Raw genomic sequence first — 15,799 nt, forward strand, 5'->3', positions numbered from 1 at the left:
TCTTTTGAGGCCTTTCTCCTTGGTCTGCAGATGGCCATTTTCTCCATGTGTCTTCATATAGTCTTGTGTGTTTGTGTGTATGTATCTTTGTCCTAATCTCTTTTTAAATAGACGCCAGTCACATTGGTTTAGGGCCCACCATCCTGACCTTGTTTTAATTTACTTACTTCTTTTAAAGACCCTTTAAGACCCTATCTCTAACATAGTCACATTCCGAGGTGCTGGGGCTTAAGGATATCAACACATGAATTTTGAAAGGACTCATTTCAGCCTATAACAGTCTGTTATGGAGGATTATGATAATAGGAGATTGCAGCTCAAAGAGTTTTATGCTGATGATTGTGCCTACACTTCACACATTAGTTTTACCCTTACTTTGGCTCATTATCAAATAACATATAAAGCTTTTTTCTATTTAACAAGAATCAGCTGATAACTTGGCCTTTCTTCCCAGTACCCTAAACATTGAATCTTACTAAACAGCCTGGTAAGATATTTTTAATAGCCTTCCCAACATGAAAATTTCTTGTAGACCAAGATATCCAAACAACAATAATGCCATAATATTTTCTATCTTCTGGCTATAACTCCAGATGTAACCTTAGGACTGTGAAACTCTAGAAATACTCATGGTATGATATTCCAACTTCAGATATCATAATTGAAGGAGGACAAAGCTGCCACAATACACATTTTATTCAGCAGTGAATCTCTTGGAAGTTTTCAGTGAGGATGTTTAGTACTACTCAGAACAAAATCAGCTGTAAAGGCTGTCTAAAGAAAGGCATTTGGCTCTGAGAAGATTGAGTTAATTGGCAACTTCTGGAAAAAAACTTGCTTTCTACATGCCAGAGACCTAAAGGGTAACTAGTGGATAAGAGACTTACAAGTCTAAAGCTCCAGAAACTTTCTTAAGAATATTAATTATAACACACAAATATTGAATAAAAAAGATATGCATGCTATTGTCACTACTCTTCCTCAATGCCCAAGCTTGTTATAGCTGAATACCTTGTTTTGTATGACTATAGTTAATGATCAACTTGCTATTTGTGTTACAAAAGATAAACGAAGTTAAATCATATTTAGATGATTTAATAGATAATTATATATTTTTAAATTATTAATGTAAACATAATACCAGGAAAATGTAAATAATTAATGATGTACTTATAAATAATTTCTATTCGTGAAATAGATTAAGAAAATGATTTGTCCTTACCAGTTGGCTCATAAATATTTAACAATAACTACTACTGATATCTTTTAGATTCACCTAAAAACCTAACATTTAACCCTCGGTTCCTAATATGGAATGCATTTTTAAACAGAATATAAAGGCAATAAAGTATACTTATGTATAATCTTTATTTACTTCAGATCATTTAGAAACATTTTTAAGTGGCTGGAGCATAAACAGCATTTTCATTGTGTTTAATAGTCACAAATATAGGGCAATTTTTCTTTTAAATTTTAAATCTCAAAGATGTTAAAATATATGTGTTCATTGAAACATAAGTTAATTTTATAGTTCCAATCCACAGCATGCTCAATTTATAAATTCCCCAACTTTTCGTATTATGTTAAAAAAAAATAAATTATGTTTCGGGAACTTATTTGTGTAGTTGCTTTCCCAGCAATATGCTTCCAACAGACTCCAAAGCATGCCCAGCAATGAGGAGAGCACTTTGGGTGGGTTACTTACAGTTCACCCACCCTTGTAGTAAACAAGCAGGGATTTGTGGGGGTTAAGGAGCAGTTGCTTGAAACAAAAGAGCAGCTATCATGTAGATAGCTTATCCAGAGCAGTGAGTGCTGGAGGGGCCATATATCCTTACTAATGACAAAGGCCAGCTGTCATCCTTGATCTAGGACGTCTTTAATTCCACAGTGGAGCATGAATACTTCTCATTTGCTGTAAACAGTTTCTGAAACTTTACCATTAAAGATCCTTTATGTTCTTTTACTGAGTCTGTTCTTGTCTTTCTACCAGTTAACATTCACTTTATGATAATCACAGAGTATACACATGGATCTATATAACATATATATACAAATATATCTATGTTACATATGTAAACCCATATTACATATGTAAATCTATATATTATATGTGATTGTATATAAATATATGATATATTTAAATGTATATTATATATAAATGTATAAATCTTAAAATACATAAAATCTACAGTCATGTGTCACATGATGATATTTTAGTCAACGACAGACCACATACACAAAAGTGGTCCCATAAGATTAGCACCATACAGCTTAGGTGTGTAGTAAGCTATACCATCAAGGTTTATGTAAGTACACTCTATGATGTTCGTACAAGATGAAATAATCTAATGACGCATTTCTCAGAACGTATCCCAGTCATTAAGTGCCGCATGACTGTATATTATATATTACATATAAAGTATATAAATAATATATCTAAATATTAAGATATACATAGAATAAACTCCTTCATATTTTTTCTTTTCAATTATCCCTTCAATAACTACCTACTCCATGACACATTATTTCATTATATATTTGAAAAGTGCAGTCTTACAGACTCAATGGTGATTCTCTTTAAGATATCATTGATTTTTCTGCTCTAATCCATGATTTGCTTATCTCCGTTTTAATTCATGATTTTCTCATCTCTGTTCAGATCCATTATAAGTTGATTTAATAATTTACTCTCATAGTTTTTTTCAGCTGACAATCTTTAATCCAAGGTTTTTTTTGGCGGGGCTGGATATGGGGTAATCAGTACGCTGTCCTATGAATAACTAAAATAAGATCAGTCTACTATTGCTGGGAGATTTGTTTCTTGTTCTTTTACCATGTTACACAGACAGCTGGAAGCCTTTGCCATTGTTGTTATTCATGCCTTTGTTTTTATAATATCTTTTATGATCTTATTTTTATTACACAATTAAATAGGAATCTATCTATACCTTTGGAAATAGATGTAAACTGGAAATTCATTGAAGGCAGAACTTTTCTTGTATACCTATTGTATGCCCTCTTTGTAGCAAAGTAAGCATTCAATAAGGGCTTATTAATAAAAATAAGAGGTGTTGATTCTGATATGAGGCAAAATAGAATTAGACACAGTAAACCATAGTTCACAATGAAGATATACTTGTGAAACTCAGTAGCCATTATGAAGCAAAAACTACAGAAGCTGCAAGGAGATTTAGTAGAAATATGCTAATAATAGAAAGATAAGAGACTTTAATATACCACTATCAGCACAAAATAGATCAAGGTAGACAAAAAATAAGGAGATAACAACAACAAAAATAAGCAGAGTTGGAAAATCTGAACAACACCTGAATCGGAACATTAGGACAGATCATGTGAATGTATTTGGAATTTACATCTTTATAATAGAGAATACATCTTCTTCTCAAGAACAATGGAACTTTCACAGTAATTGGTCATGTACTAGGGACACACTGAATATATTCCTAAGTCCCACAAGGTAGACATAATATAGACAACTCCCTGATCACAATGCAAGAAAACTAGAAAATATTAACAAAACCGAAAAAGCAAAAATAACCCTTCCTTTAAAAATTAACACAAGGGGCCAGCCCAGTGGCATGGTGATTGGGTTTGCATGTCCTGCTTCAGTAACCCAAGGTTCGGAAGTTTGGATCCCAGGGACGAACCTAGCACCACTCATCAAGACATGCTGTGGTGGCATCCCATATAAATAGAGGAAGATTGGCACAGAGTTAGCTCAGCAACAATCTTCCTCAAGCAAAAAGAGGAAGATTGGCAAGAGATGTTATCTCAGGGCTAATCTTCCTCACAAAAAATAAAAATATAAAAATAAAAATTAACACAATAAAACCTCTACTAAAAGACTAGAGCACAAAAGGAAATACAAACTGAAATTATAGAATTTCTAAAAAGTAAAACACTACATGTTAGAATCTCTGTGGTTCATTTAAAGCAGTGATGAGAGGAAAATTCATAGTACTAAACAGTTTTATCAGGATAAATTAAGGATTGGAAATAAATGAGTTAAATACACAGCTTTAAAGAAAAATTAAAGAACAGCAAAGTAAGTCAATAGAGAGCACAGGAAGGGAAATGAACATAAGAGCCAAGATTAATAAGAAAAAGAATAGAAGAGCAGTAACCTAATAATAAACCATAATAAATAATAATTTAAATAATAAATCCAACTCCTCTTATTACAAAATATAATTAACAAAACAGACAAATTACTAGCAAACTTGATTCAAGAGAAATAGAGAAAACCATATATATAAATTAAGAACTGAAAAGAGGAAAACAATCATTGATAACAGTTTTAAAATCATAAGAGACAACGAAGGAAAAAAATATTTTCAGACAACTAAGAAAAAATAGAAAGGAAGGAAAAAAGTGAAAACTTAGATGAAGTGCAATATTTTCTAGATAAAACAGATCATAAGAAATGATCCCATTAGGAATAAAAAGATTAAACAGACCAATTTCCACAGAAGAAAGAGAGAGTGTTATTAAGGATGCACTTTGCAAACAAAGCACCAGGTCCAGATGCTTTCTCAGAAGATTTCTACCAATCTTCCAAGCACTAGGGAGTTTAAACGCTTTGTTCCAGAAGCTTAAAATAAAGAAAAAGTTTCTGATTCTTTTTATGAAGCTAATAACATCAATAGCTAAATCTTATAAACACAGTACCAAAAAAGAAAGCTATAAATCTTACTTAAAAATATCAATAGTAAATGAAAGGGTGAACAGACTGAAATACTACATTAAGAAAATAACATACCATGACTAAGTGGAATTTACTCTAGAAGTACAAGGTTAGTCCAACATCATGAAATCCATTAATGTTACACAGTTCTTAAAAAACGTGACCACAGGCTCAAAATGGAATCGCTTATGCTAAGTCCCATGTCACCAAGCCGAGACTTCATTACAGTTTCCGTTATCCCAGAAATGGAATCTTAAACCAGTCAATCAGGAATTGGCTGATCAGCACTAGTTAGGTAACATGCCTGATAGACCCCTGCCATTTCCCAAAGGAAAGTAACTTTTCATTAACCAACTTAATTTTTTTGCCCACTACAACTTCCTTGTTCCGGCTCCCTTCCTTGGAGCTCCTTTCTATCTGCTAGATTGGATGCTGCCTGATTTGTATCAACTTTTGCTGAAATAAACTCTTAAAAACATGCCTCAGTTTGTCGTTTAGTGCAGTATATATTAATAGATACTAATCTATTAAGATATTTTTAAAATCATATAATTATCTCCATAGATACTGTAAAAGCCATAGACAACACTCATTCCTGATTAAAAAACACTAAAGAAAACACAAATTGACAGATATGTTAACACATTATAATGTTAATTTTTTTTCTTAAAAGCCAGATTTCACTTAATTCAGAAACACTAAGACATTTCCACTAAGATCAGGGTACTGGAAAAAATGCCCACTCTCTTCATATTTGAGAAATCATATAGAGGCATAGAATTGATAAGAAAGAAAACTCTTGGGGCTGGCCAGCAGCGGAGTGGTTAAGTTCGTGTGCTCTGCTTCGGTGGCCCAGGTTTTGCAGGTTCAGATCCCAGGCACAGACCTACACACCACTTATCAGACCATGCTGTGGCAGCATCCTAAATCCAAAATAGAGGAAGACTGGCACAAATGTTAGCTCAGGGACAATCTTCCTCACCAAAAAAAAGAAAACTTCCTTCTGTTTGTGGATATATGATCATATACCTGGAAAATCCTAAATAATCAATGATAAAACTAACTCAATGAAAAATTCATTACAGTAGCAGAATACAAAATTAGAATGCAAAAATCCATAATCTTCACTTACACAAATAATAACCACTTAGATGGTACAGAAAACTCTGTTTTCACCAAAATCAAAGAAGAGTATACTAAGGAATAAGGAACAAATTTAACAAGAAATGTGCAAAACCTTTGGAAGGAAAACTTCAATACGCTTCTGAAAGACAAAGTAATAGATTTGAAAAATTACTCACAATCTCAATAAAAATGCCAACAAGCATTTCTATAGAATTAGATAAGTTGATATTAAAGTTCATATAGAAACACAAGCACACAGAAATAATCAGGAAAAGACTGAAAAAGAAAAATACATTGGGGGATTAAGTCTACCCAGTTATTCAAACATACTATAAAGTCTCTAAAATTAAAATAATGTGCTCCTGCTGCATGAACATGTAACCACAGGCCTGCTAGCATCAGTTAAACTGGCCCTACCTTATTAACAGAGTAAGTAAGAGTTGCTTGTCAGAGTTGCCCCTTGTCCAATTTAGGCTGGTTGAGACCACCAACCCATCAACTGGCTCTGTGCAAATGCCTGATAAGTGACTCTTCTGACATCAAAGGGCTGAAAACTCCACCCTCAGATCATACTAACATCACCATCTTGTCAATGTGGGTCCAGTGCAGAGTCATGAAGCTTAACTATGGTTGAGCAGACCATCAACTACCTCACTTCTCCTTACCTCCAATCATCTATCTCCACACTTCAGACTGCCCTGTCCGTCCCATAAATTTTGGCCTAAGCCCTAGATCTGGGAAACAGATCTGAGAGCATATGCCTTCTGTCTCCTTGCAGATCCATCTAGCAATAAAGCTGTTTTCTTTTCCCAAAAGCTGATGCTGTAATAATTGGTCTTTTTATGTACATCAGGTAGGAAAATCCCATCTTTGTGTGGCAATAGACAAATAGACCAGTGAAATTGAGTAGAAAATCCAGAAATAAACCCAACTACATATAGAATTTCATGTGTAATAAGGGTGGCATCTCAAGGCAAAGTTAAACTTCTTAATTAGTATTGCTGGGACAACTGGATAGCCACTTAGAAAAATAAAATAAAAATTAGACTCACACTGCACAACATATATAGGAATCAACTCTAAATGAATCAGGGATCTAAACATATAAAAATAAAATAAGTTAAAAGTAAAACAAAAATTCCTAGAAGAAGAAGCTACGGGTGAATTCATCATGAACCTCAGTGTAGGAAAAGGTTTTCTAATTATGACCCCAAAATTCAGAGACAATAAAATACGAGACTGAAAAATTTAACTGCATAAAAATTATTTTTGCATTGCAAAAAATACCATGAGAAAATTCAAAAGACAGTTGAAAATACAAGAGAAAATATTAGTCACATATATCCCATACAAAAGGTTAATGTCCCTACAATTCTTAAAGTTTGAGAGGAAGGGTATCAAAACCCCAACAGAAAAATGAGGGAAAAGATATGAACAGATAATTGACAAAAAGGTTACAAAATGTCCTTAGACTTATGAAAAAATGTTCAAACCCACTGATAACTAGAGAAATGCAAATTAAAACAACACTGAGATACTATTTCTCAGCTATCAGTGACAATTTTTTTTTAATGTGGAAACACATTCTGTGGGGATGACTGTGGAGAATCAGGCATTCTCATACTCTTGGTGATACTCTTCGTAGCAAAGCATCACAATACCTAGTAAAATTACATGTGTACTTACTTTTGGATCCAGCAATCCCATTTCCAGGAATTTACCCTGTGACACATCCTCAATAATATGAAACTATATATGCACAAGCTTATTCATTGCAGCGTTATTTGTAATTGCAAAACATGAAAACTTCCCGAATGGCCATACATGGGAAAGTGGTTAATGAGAGATGGTGCATCTACAAACTAGAGTATGACACAGAAAAAAAAAAGAAAAACATGAGGAAGACCTTAATGAACTGATATGAAATGATTTACAGGATATATTTGTAGCTAAAGAAAGAAAAGAAAAATATCTCTAGATTAGCACTGTTTATGTTTGATGGAAAGGGATAAAAGACATATATGTATCTGCTAATTTGTGCAAAAAAAAGAAACTTAAAAAGTTTGAACTAAAAACTAGTGGTAAAATTAAACCAGAAAGTACAGAGGGTGGGTCGGAAGGGGGCAGAAAGGAGGGAATGGGAATTAGTTAGGAGGGATGAAAGGGGATTAACACTTCTTTGAAAATGTCTTTTTATGTAAGTCTGATGTTTAGAACCATGATGATATTTTACATACTCAAATAACACATAAAGATTAAAATCAACCAGAATGTGAGGGAGGCCTAAATTTGAATACAAAGAGTAACATGAGCCTAACTGTACTGCAAACTTAAAACAAAACCACATCTGGGGACTTAGTGGTGGCGGTGGGACTAACCTAAGTAACTGTGACAACAGTATGTTGACTCTATGTACTAAGTCCAAAGACAAGAAGAACTATACACAAATACTGTATTCTAGTTAGAAAATTTGTTTTCCACAGGGGTAAGGGTTGATAATTATCAAATTCCTTCAGCAATTCTGAAATTATGAGAATTGAGCAAATAAATACATGGTTCCAATGCAGGAACTCACTGTTGGAGAAAGGAGTTAATTAATAAAAAACAGAGATGACACAACATCGATTCTGTGATAGTCTTGTCAAAAAGGTACATTATTCTATATTAATCAAGAAGAAACATTAGACTATCCCAAATTGAGGGACAGTCTGTAAAATAAATGGCTAATACTTGTCAGCATTGTAAAGCTAAAGAAACACAAAGAAAGACTGAGGAACTTATCCTAGATTGGAGGAGAGTAGGGAAATATGGGAGCTAAATGCAATGTAGGATTCTAGATTTGATGTAAGTCCAGAAAAAATTTATTAAGGTTTGGAGATCAGTAAACATAATGCTGTCGATGTTAATTTCCTGGTTTTGATAATTTAATTGTAGAGTGATTATGCAAAATATTAAAATTGGGGGAATTTGTGTAAAAAGTATACAGGACATGGGGCTGGCCCCGTGGCTGAGTGGTTGAGTTCTGGCACTCCACCTCAGGCAGTCTGGGATTTCACTGGTTCGGATCCTGGGCATGGACATGGCACCGTTCATCAGGCCATGCTGAGGCAATGTCCCACATAGCACAACCAGAAGGACCTATAACTATTCAATATACAACTATGTACTGGGGGGCTTTGGGGAGACGAATTAAAAAACAACAACAACAACAACAATAAAAGAAGATTGGCAACAGATATTAGCTCTGGTGCCAATCTTTAAAATAACAAAAAAGTACACAGGACATAGGACTAGTTTTGCAGCTTTTTTCTAGAACTAAGTTAAATAAAATACTTTAAAAAGCAATGATTGTTAATAAAATTGAAATTAACCTGCATTGGCAGAAAAATAAACGATCAAGCATAAAAAGAAGGTAAATCAAACATTTATGCCATTACTGGGTTTGGGGATTGGGATTCATCAAGTTTACCTGTGTCCCCTTAGATCTGCTTCTCTGACTACAATCTGAAGTCACTTCTGAGACGAAGGGACCTGGATCAAATTTTAAAAAGAAAAAGAAAAATCCTTCAGAAAGGTGTTCCTGTTCCTAAGGACATGTCCTTTAGGATGACTTGTTAAAGTTGAAAACACATCTCCAGGTTATGCTATGATATTGTACTTGGTAGAAGAAAGCTCAGTTGCTTCTACAGGTAAACAATAAAACCATCAATGTCAAGAAAATAGAAATCAAATTATGGAGCCATTTAAAGGCATAGAAATACATAATTGCTGTTACTAAAAATACAAACATTTGCTTTATCAAATATATTGACCTAGATGCTACTATTTAACTCAAATCCTAGATAACCATACCTCTGTACATTTCTAAATATATGCAATTTCAGGTCTTAAAATGATGAATTTTTTCTCAGAAGTCTTCAATTTGTGTGTCTGCATATATATGTACATATACATATTTTTCTGAAAAGTCTCTTCCATCAGAGTTCAGCCTAGGTTTTAATCCTCTATATTTACACTTAATCAATTTATGTGAACCTAGTCAAGTCCTTTGAGCCCTTCAGTTTCTTCATGTACTGCACTTACAACACCTATGCGACAATACCAACTCAAAACTAAAAATCCTGTGATTCTAGTTTAAATCTTCCCATTCTATGCCACAGAGCTGTGGTTGTGAGCATCAGTTGAGACAATGGACTTGAAAGCACTTGGTAAAGAGGAAATTATTTCATTGTTTGTTGACATATGAATTGAGTAGGCTACTTGACAATTTGGTAAGCTTCCTTTAACAAATAAAAATAATTTTTTTTACATTTTTCTTTCCTGGGACCATTATCATAAAAGGAAACAGCGGAATAAGACCTTTGATTTATTAATATTCATACGATGGAAATTAATGATCAAGCAACTATAGTTCAATTATATTTCATCGATATAACAGAAAATAACTGTATTTCAACTAGCTAAAATATCCAATGCGACATAAAGAAATCCTGAGTTCTGTTTGCTTACATAAACTTGGTTTTCCACTTACATTCGTAATAGTACAACATTACCATTACAGGCATTTCAGGGATCCATGATGACCTCCAGACTATTTCTTTTCTATTAGTCAGAAAGAGGCTGAGCTATTCTAACACAATTTAATCACGTTTCTTCCACAGCTCTAGGGATGATTTTCATGTCAACAGGTCTAGAGCCTGTTCACCAGATACAGAGGTGGAAATAAAATACTGACTCTTGAATGGCAAGACACTGGCTGTGCAAAGATCATGGTAAGAGAGAATGAGCTTTCATTCTTTGCTTAACCAGTTCTATTGCCCTCCCTTATCCTCCCCTCTGTCTACTTGGTGCATCACTGCCACTCAGTACAACTCATGGGTTTCAAAGAGGATTATTTTGTTGTTGACAAGGGAATAGGAAGCATGTACTCTCTTGCAGAAACACAGCACTCGGAATGTAGTACTACTCCTTACTGATACTACACTATATTTTTTTAATAATTTGCTCTGAAGACAACATGGTTATTTCTACATGATGCCCATTCAACTCTGTGTTTACAAAGATCACAAAGTTATACAGTCATTAAAGATAGCATGACAATAGACTATGTGCTAAGCATAGGGTATACCATGGTCAACAAAAAGGAAATAGTTCCCACCGTAAATGAACTTATGATCTTATGCACGAAGGCAGAAAATAAATAAGTACATAAATACTTAAGTACCACTCGAGAAGGGGAAACACTTTTCAAGTGATGACTATCTTGTTTCAATAGAAAAGATGGCATGGCTAGAAAGAGTTTAACTGAGAAGGTAATATTTAAGAGGCTCTAACCATGAGATATTTCAGAGCATTCTTCTAGGCCGATGTAAGAGCATTTGAAAATGTTCTAAGGAATGTTCTAGAAATTGATAAAAGGCCAGACTTGACGAACAACAGTGTTCATGGGAAAGAGTAGTTGTTTTGTTTTTTTGGTGAGGAATTGGCTCTGAGCTAACATCTGTGCCAATCTTCCTCCACTTTGTATGTGGGACACCACCACAGCATGGCTTGACAAGCAGTGCATAGGTCCACACTACCCAGGATCTGAGCCCGGGATCTGAACCTGTGAACCCGGGGCCACCGAAGCAGAATGTGTGAACTTAACCACTATGTAACTGGGCTGGCCCCCAAGAGTAGTTTTATACATGGTTGGGACAATAGATGATATCAGATAATGTAGATTCTCATAAGCTGTGGTGCAGAGCTTTCTTTTATTTTTTCCTCTAAATGCAGCAAGAGATGAGAGCAAGTGGTGGGTTTTAAGCAGTGGACCATCATGATCTAATTTATGATTAAAAGTCTGGCTGCTGTTTAGAGTATGGATTAAATGAGACAAATAATGAAATTTGAAGCAGTAGTCAGTCTAGGTGAGAAACATATCATGTTGGACTGGATTAGGTTGAAATAGTTAAGATGTAGAAAAGTGTAGTTATTCAAGATATACTTTGGCATTATAAGTAACAGTTCTTGCTGATGGTTTGGATTGTGGGAATTCCAGAGAAGGAAATATCAAGGATGATTCCAGGATTCTGGCTTAAGCAATGGGTCTGTAGTGGTGCCATTTCCTAAAATATCTCCAAGAGCCATTAAAGAGAAAAGGGATTTGTTCTTTGAGCTTTATTAATTACTTTTTTTCCCTGTAAAATCTCATGGAAATGGCCTACAAACACACACAAAAATGCTCATCATCGTTAGTCATTAGAGAAATGCAAATCAAAACAAGGTGGCACTTCACACTCACCAGGATGGCTATTAAAAAAAATAAGGAAGAAAGAAGACAAAGAAAAAGAACAAGCGTTGGCAAGGATGTGGAGAAATTAGAAGCCTTATGCTTTGCTGGTGGGAAAGTAAAATGGTTCAGCCGCTGTGGAAAACTGTTTGGCAGTTCCTCAAAGAGTTAAACAGAATTACCAAACAACCTGGTAATTCTACTCCTGTATATATATTCGAGGAATTGAAAACAGATACTCAAACAAATACAGGTACACACATGTTCATAGCAGCACTCTTCACAGTAGCCAAAAGGTGAAAATAGTCCAAATGTCCATCAGTGGGTGAATGGATAATTTGCAACATATACATGCATTAGAGTGTTATTCAGCCACAAAAGACTGAACTCCTGCCACGTTACAATGTGGATAAATCTCAAAAACATTATGATAAGTGAAAGAAGTCAAACACAAAAGGTCACATATGATATAATTTCATTAATATCCAGAATATCCAGAATGGGTAAATTCATAGAGATAGAATGCAGATTGGTAGTTATGAGGGGCAGGAAGTCAGGGGCAATGGGGAGCAGGAGCTTTATGGGTTTCCTTCTAAGCCGTTGAAATGTTTTGGAACTAGATATAAGCAGTGGTTGCACAACATTTGAATGTACTAAATGCCAAGAAATTATTCACTTTAAAATAGTTCATATTTTGTCATGTGAATTTCACCCCCAAAAAAACTAACTCATAGAAATGTGATTTTTATACTTTGAGATAAAGCTAACTTCCAAAGGAATACACATAAAAAGAGATACTCTTAGATAATAAGAACAAGATTTCTTCATAAGATGAGTAGTCAAAATGCATTAAATGACCTACAAGACATCAGTACATCATCTACCCAACCATTTATTCACTGAACAAACATTTATTAAGATTTTACCAGATGTCGGCCCCCACTAACTCTGAATACACATTGATGTATTATCTGTCTTTAAGAAATAGATTGCATAGTAGGTGAAAACAAACATGTTAATGTAAGAATACCTATTTTCCAACCTGTCAACGGGGTTACTGACAGCTACCCTGCTAACATATGCAGATCGAATGAGAAAACATGTAAACATAGTCAGCATAGAATCCACCAGCTAATGTCCTGGTATATGCTCCATAAAGGCTGTTTCCCATGGCCTTTCCCTCTTGTTAATTCCCCACTCATATCAAACAATGGGAAAAACCTAGTTTTAAATTTATAAATGCATGGCATAGTATCAGTGGTAGTCATTTCTCTGATATCTGACCTTTTTCTCCATTCTTTCTCTGGTTCAAGTTATTTTCACCCTTCTAAAATACGAAAGATATCTTAAAGGCTATTCATTCAGGTCTATTTTACAAATTAAAGAAAGGAAAGCTTGCAGTACATGTAAATAGCAATTCTTTACATAGCTAGTAAATCCCGATTTCAGCAAGACCCCTGGCCAGCTGCTCAAGGTCCAGGAGCTGGTCATGGTATCCTAGTGTCTACACAAGTTTCTAGGAGTAAAACAGGGTAAAGTCTGATTGCCAAAGGGTCAAACCTAATAAATCATAAGTCTGGAATTCTAATTATCATTATGTGCTATTAGTTATCTAATTCCTTCATAAAGTATTTTTAAAAGCCTCTTGAAGTTTCCAAGGAAATTTTTCTTAATAAAAGGAAATTACAACTCTATATTCAATGTGCAAAACTTATGGTTTGAAATCTCATATTGTGTTGTCCAAAAAATATATTATATTTTTTAAGTTATAAAACATTTTTAAAAAAAACTCCAAAATCTCATTTTATAAAAATTTAGAAATGCAGAAATGTATAGAGAAAGGCAAAATTAAATAGTATATAACTAAGAAGTGGCTGTTAATTCCATTTTGGTATATTTGCTTCCTGTTTTTTCATATTGAAGTTAACCTTTCGAGTTGCAGCCCCAGGGTGAAATGGATAGTTTGATACAGTCTGTATTCCAAGTCTCATTTGGAACTTTTAACAAAAACCAAAAGAGATTGTAACCAATCTTTAGCACATCTGGCCTCTAGGCACCCAGACTTTAATTCTATACTTGCAATGGCAATTTTACTAAAAATAGATGACTGAGCCCTCCCTTGACTTCTCCTTCCCTTCCAGATGCACCAGCCCTCTTGCTGGCATCCCAGGGCTATTAATTAAAATGAACAAATATAGTTGAACACACATCTCTAAATGATCTCCATGGTCTTTTGCTCCAGGGATGACAGATTCAGATATTGGAAGCACTTTCTACTAATGAAGATAGGAGTAGAATGAGAAAGGTATTCCAGTATTCAACATTCAACAGGCAATTCTAGAATGTCAACTAGGAATGCTGGGCCTATACTGGGTTGTGGGACTGGGAAGATTAGAATCCTGCCCGATACATTACTCAGCTAGGTTGAGGAGAAAAATACAAACCATTGACAGCTACATTGATAGCTACAATGATAGTCTAGATGTGGTATGGGACTCCAGATGGAAGTACTGAAGATTAAACAGATGTTGGAAGGTGAAGAGATGGGAGGGGAGAATGATGTGAGTATCCCAAACAGAAACAGAACCTGGACAGCCAGGGGGCCTAGACAGAGTGTGCACAGCCACGGTCTAGGAAATCTGAGGAGTCCATGAGTTACGGAGCATAGGGTACAGGTTAAAAGTAACAGAACTTGAGACGAGTCTGAGGGGATACAAGAGAGACCATTTAAGGCCTTGAGAGTGAGCTAAGTAGTTTGAACTTGAACCCAAGAGCTTCATCTTTTTACAAGTCATGCGGTAAGTACTAGGGTTTGTGGAGGAGCATGAGAGAGGAAAGGGGAATGGAAGGAGTCACAAATTGCGGGTGGCCCAATAAGGGCCATCCTCTGCCCTTTCTCCCCTTCCCCCGGTTTGGGCTCAACTCAGCTGTTTACATTTGATAAACATTTCCTGAGCACCAATTTTGTGAGGAGGATGGTACTTTAGAGGAACAAGAAGTAAAAAACCCACATCTTCCATGCCTTCCTTGGGGCTTAGAATTTATTAATGGAGATAGAAAGTCTATAAACAATTACAAAACAGTGTGTGTTAGTGCCTGGGGGAGGGATAGAGGGGGCAATATGAGACTAGGGAAGAGATAATTCACCTTGGCTTGGGTAGGATGAGGGGCAGTCAGGAGAAGCTTTGAGTGGGATGTTGAGTTAACTTGGGTTAAAAGTAATGGATGCAACAATATTATAGACAGAGGAATGGGTGCAGAATTGGCAAGGGGTGAGGGCAGAGGAGGGTGAAAGAGAGGTTTAGTGAGATTGAAGGTTAAGTGAGCTATTTTCATAGAGCCTGCAACAATCGACAGAGTAGCACCCACCTTCCAAGAGGCCTCCCAAAGGCCCAGCCCTGGTCATAGTGCAGTCTGGGGCTGGCGGAGGACCACAGGGACTCCGCAGTGGCCAAGGAAGCCAGAGTAAAAGGCTAAGGTTAGACACATCCTCCCCACACCCAGCCAGCTGACCCGACGGCTGGCTCTTCTCCTCTGCCCCGTGGCTTCTTGTAAATCCTTTCTCTCCTCTGACCCCCCTTTGCTCTTGTCCTCGTTCTCCCCACCACGCAGCTCTTATTTCTCTGCCCCTCTACTTCTCTCTCCCTTCAGTAACGCACACCAGCTAGGAACCATTTAACTTATTTTAAAAAAAT

The 15,799-nt window shown here is 35.6% G+C and overlaps 1 protein-coding gene across 6 annotated transcripts in view; it reads right to left on the minus strand.

The window, feature by feature from the left end:
* TENM2 (teneurin transmembrane protein 2) overlaps positions 1-15,799 on the minus strand; it is a 3,416,041-nt gene that overhangs the window by 2,220,948 nt on the left and 1,179,294 nt on the right. For all 6 annotated transcript variants that reach the window (XM_070232931.1, XM_070232936.1, XM_070232935.1 and 3 more), the window contains one exon: positions 9,303-9,364. The gene's annotated coding sequence lies outside the window, so the exon portion shown is untranslated. The remainder of the gene's footprint in view (positions 1-9,302; positions 9,365-15,799) is intronic.

This window comes from Equus caballus, chromosome 14 (genome assembly GCF_041296265.1).
Source record: "Equus caballus isolate H_3958 breed thoroughbred chromosome 14, TB-T2T, whole genome shotgun sequence".
NCBI classification, from domain to species: Eukaryota; Metazoa; Chordata; class Mammalia; order Perissodactyla; family Equidae; genus Equus; species Equus caballus.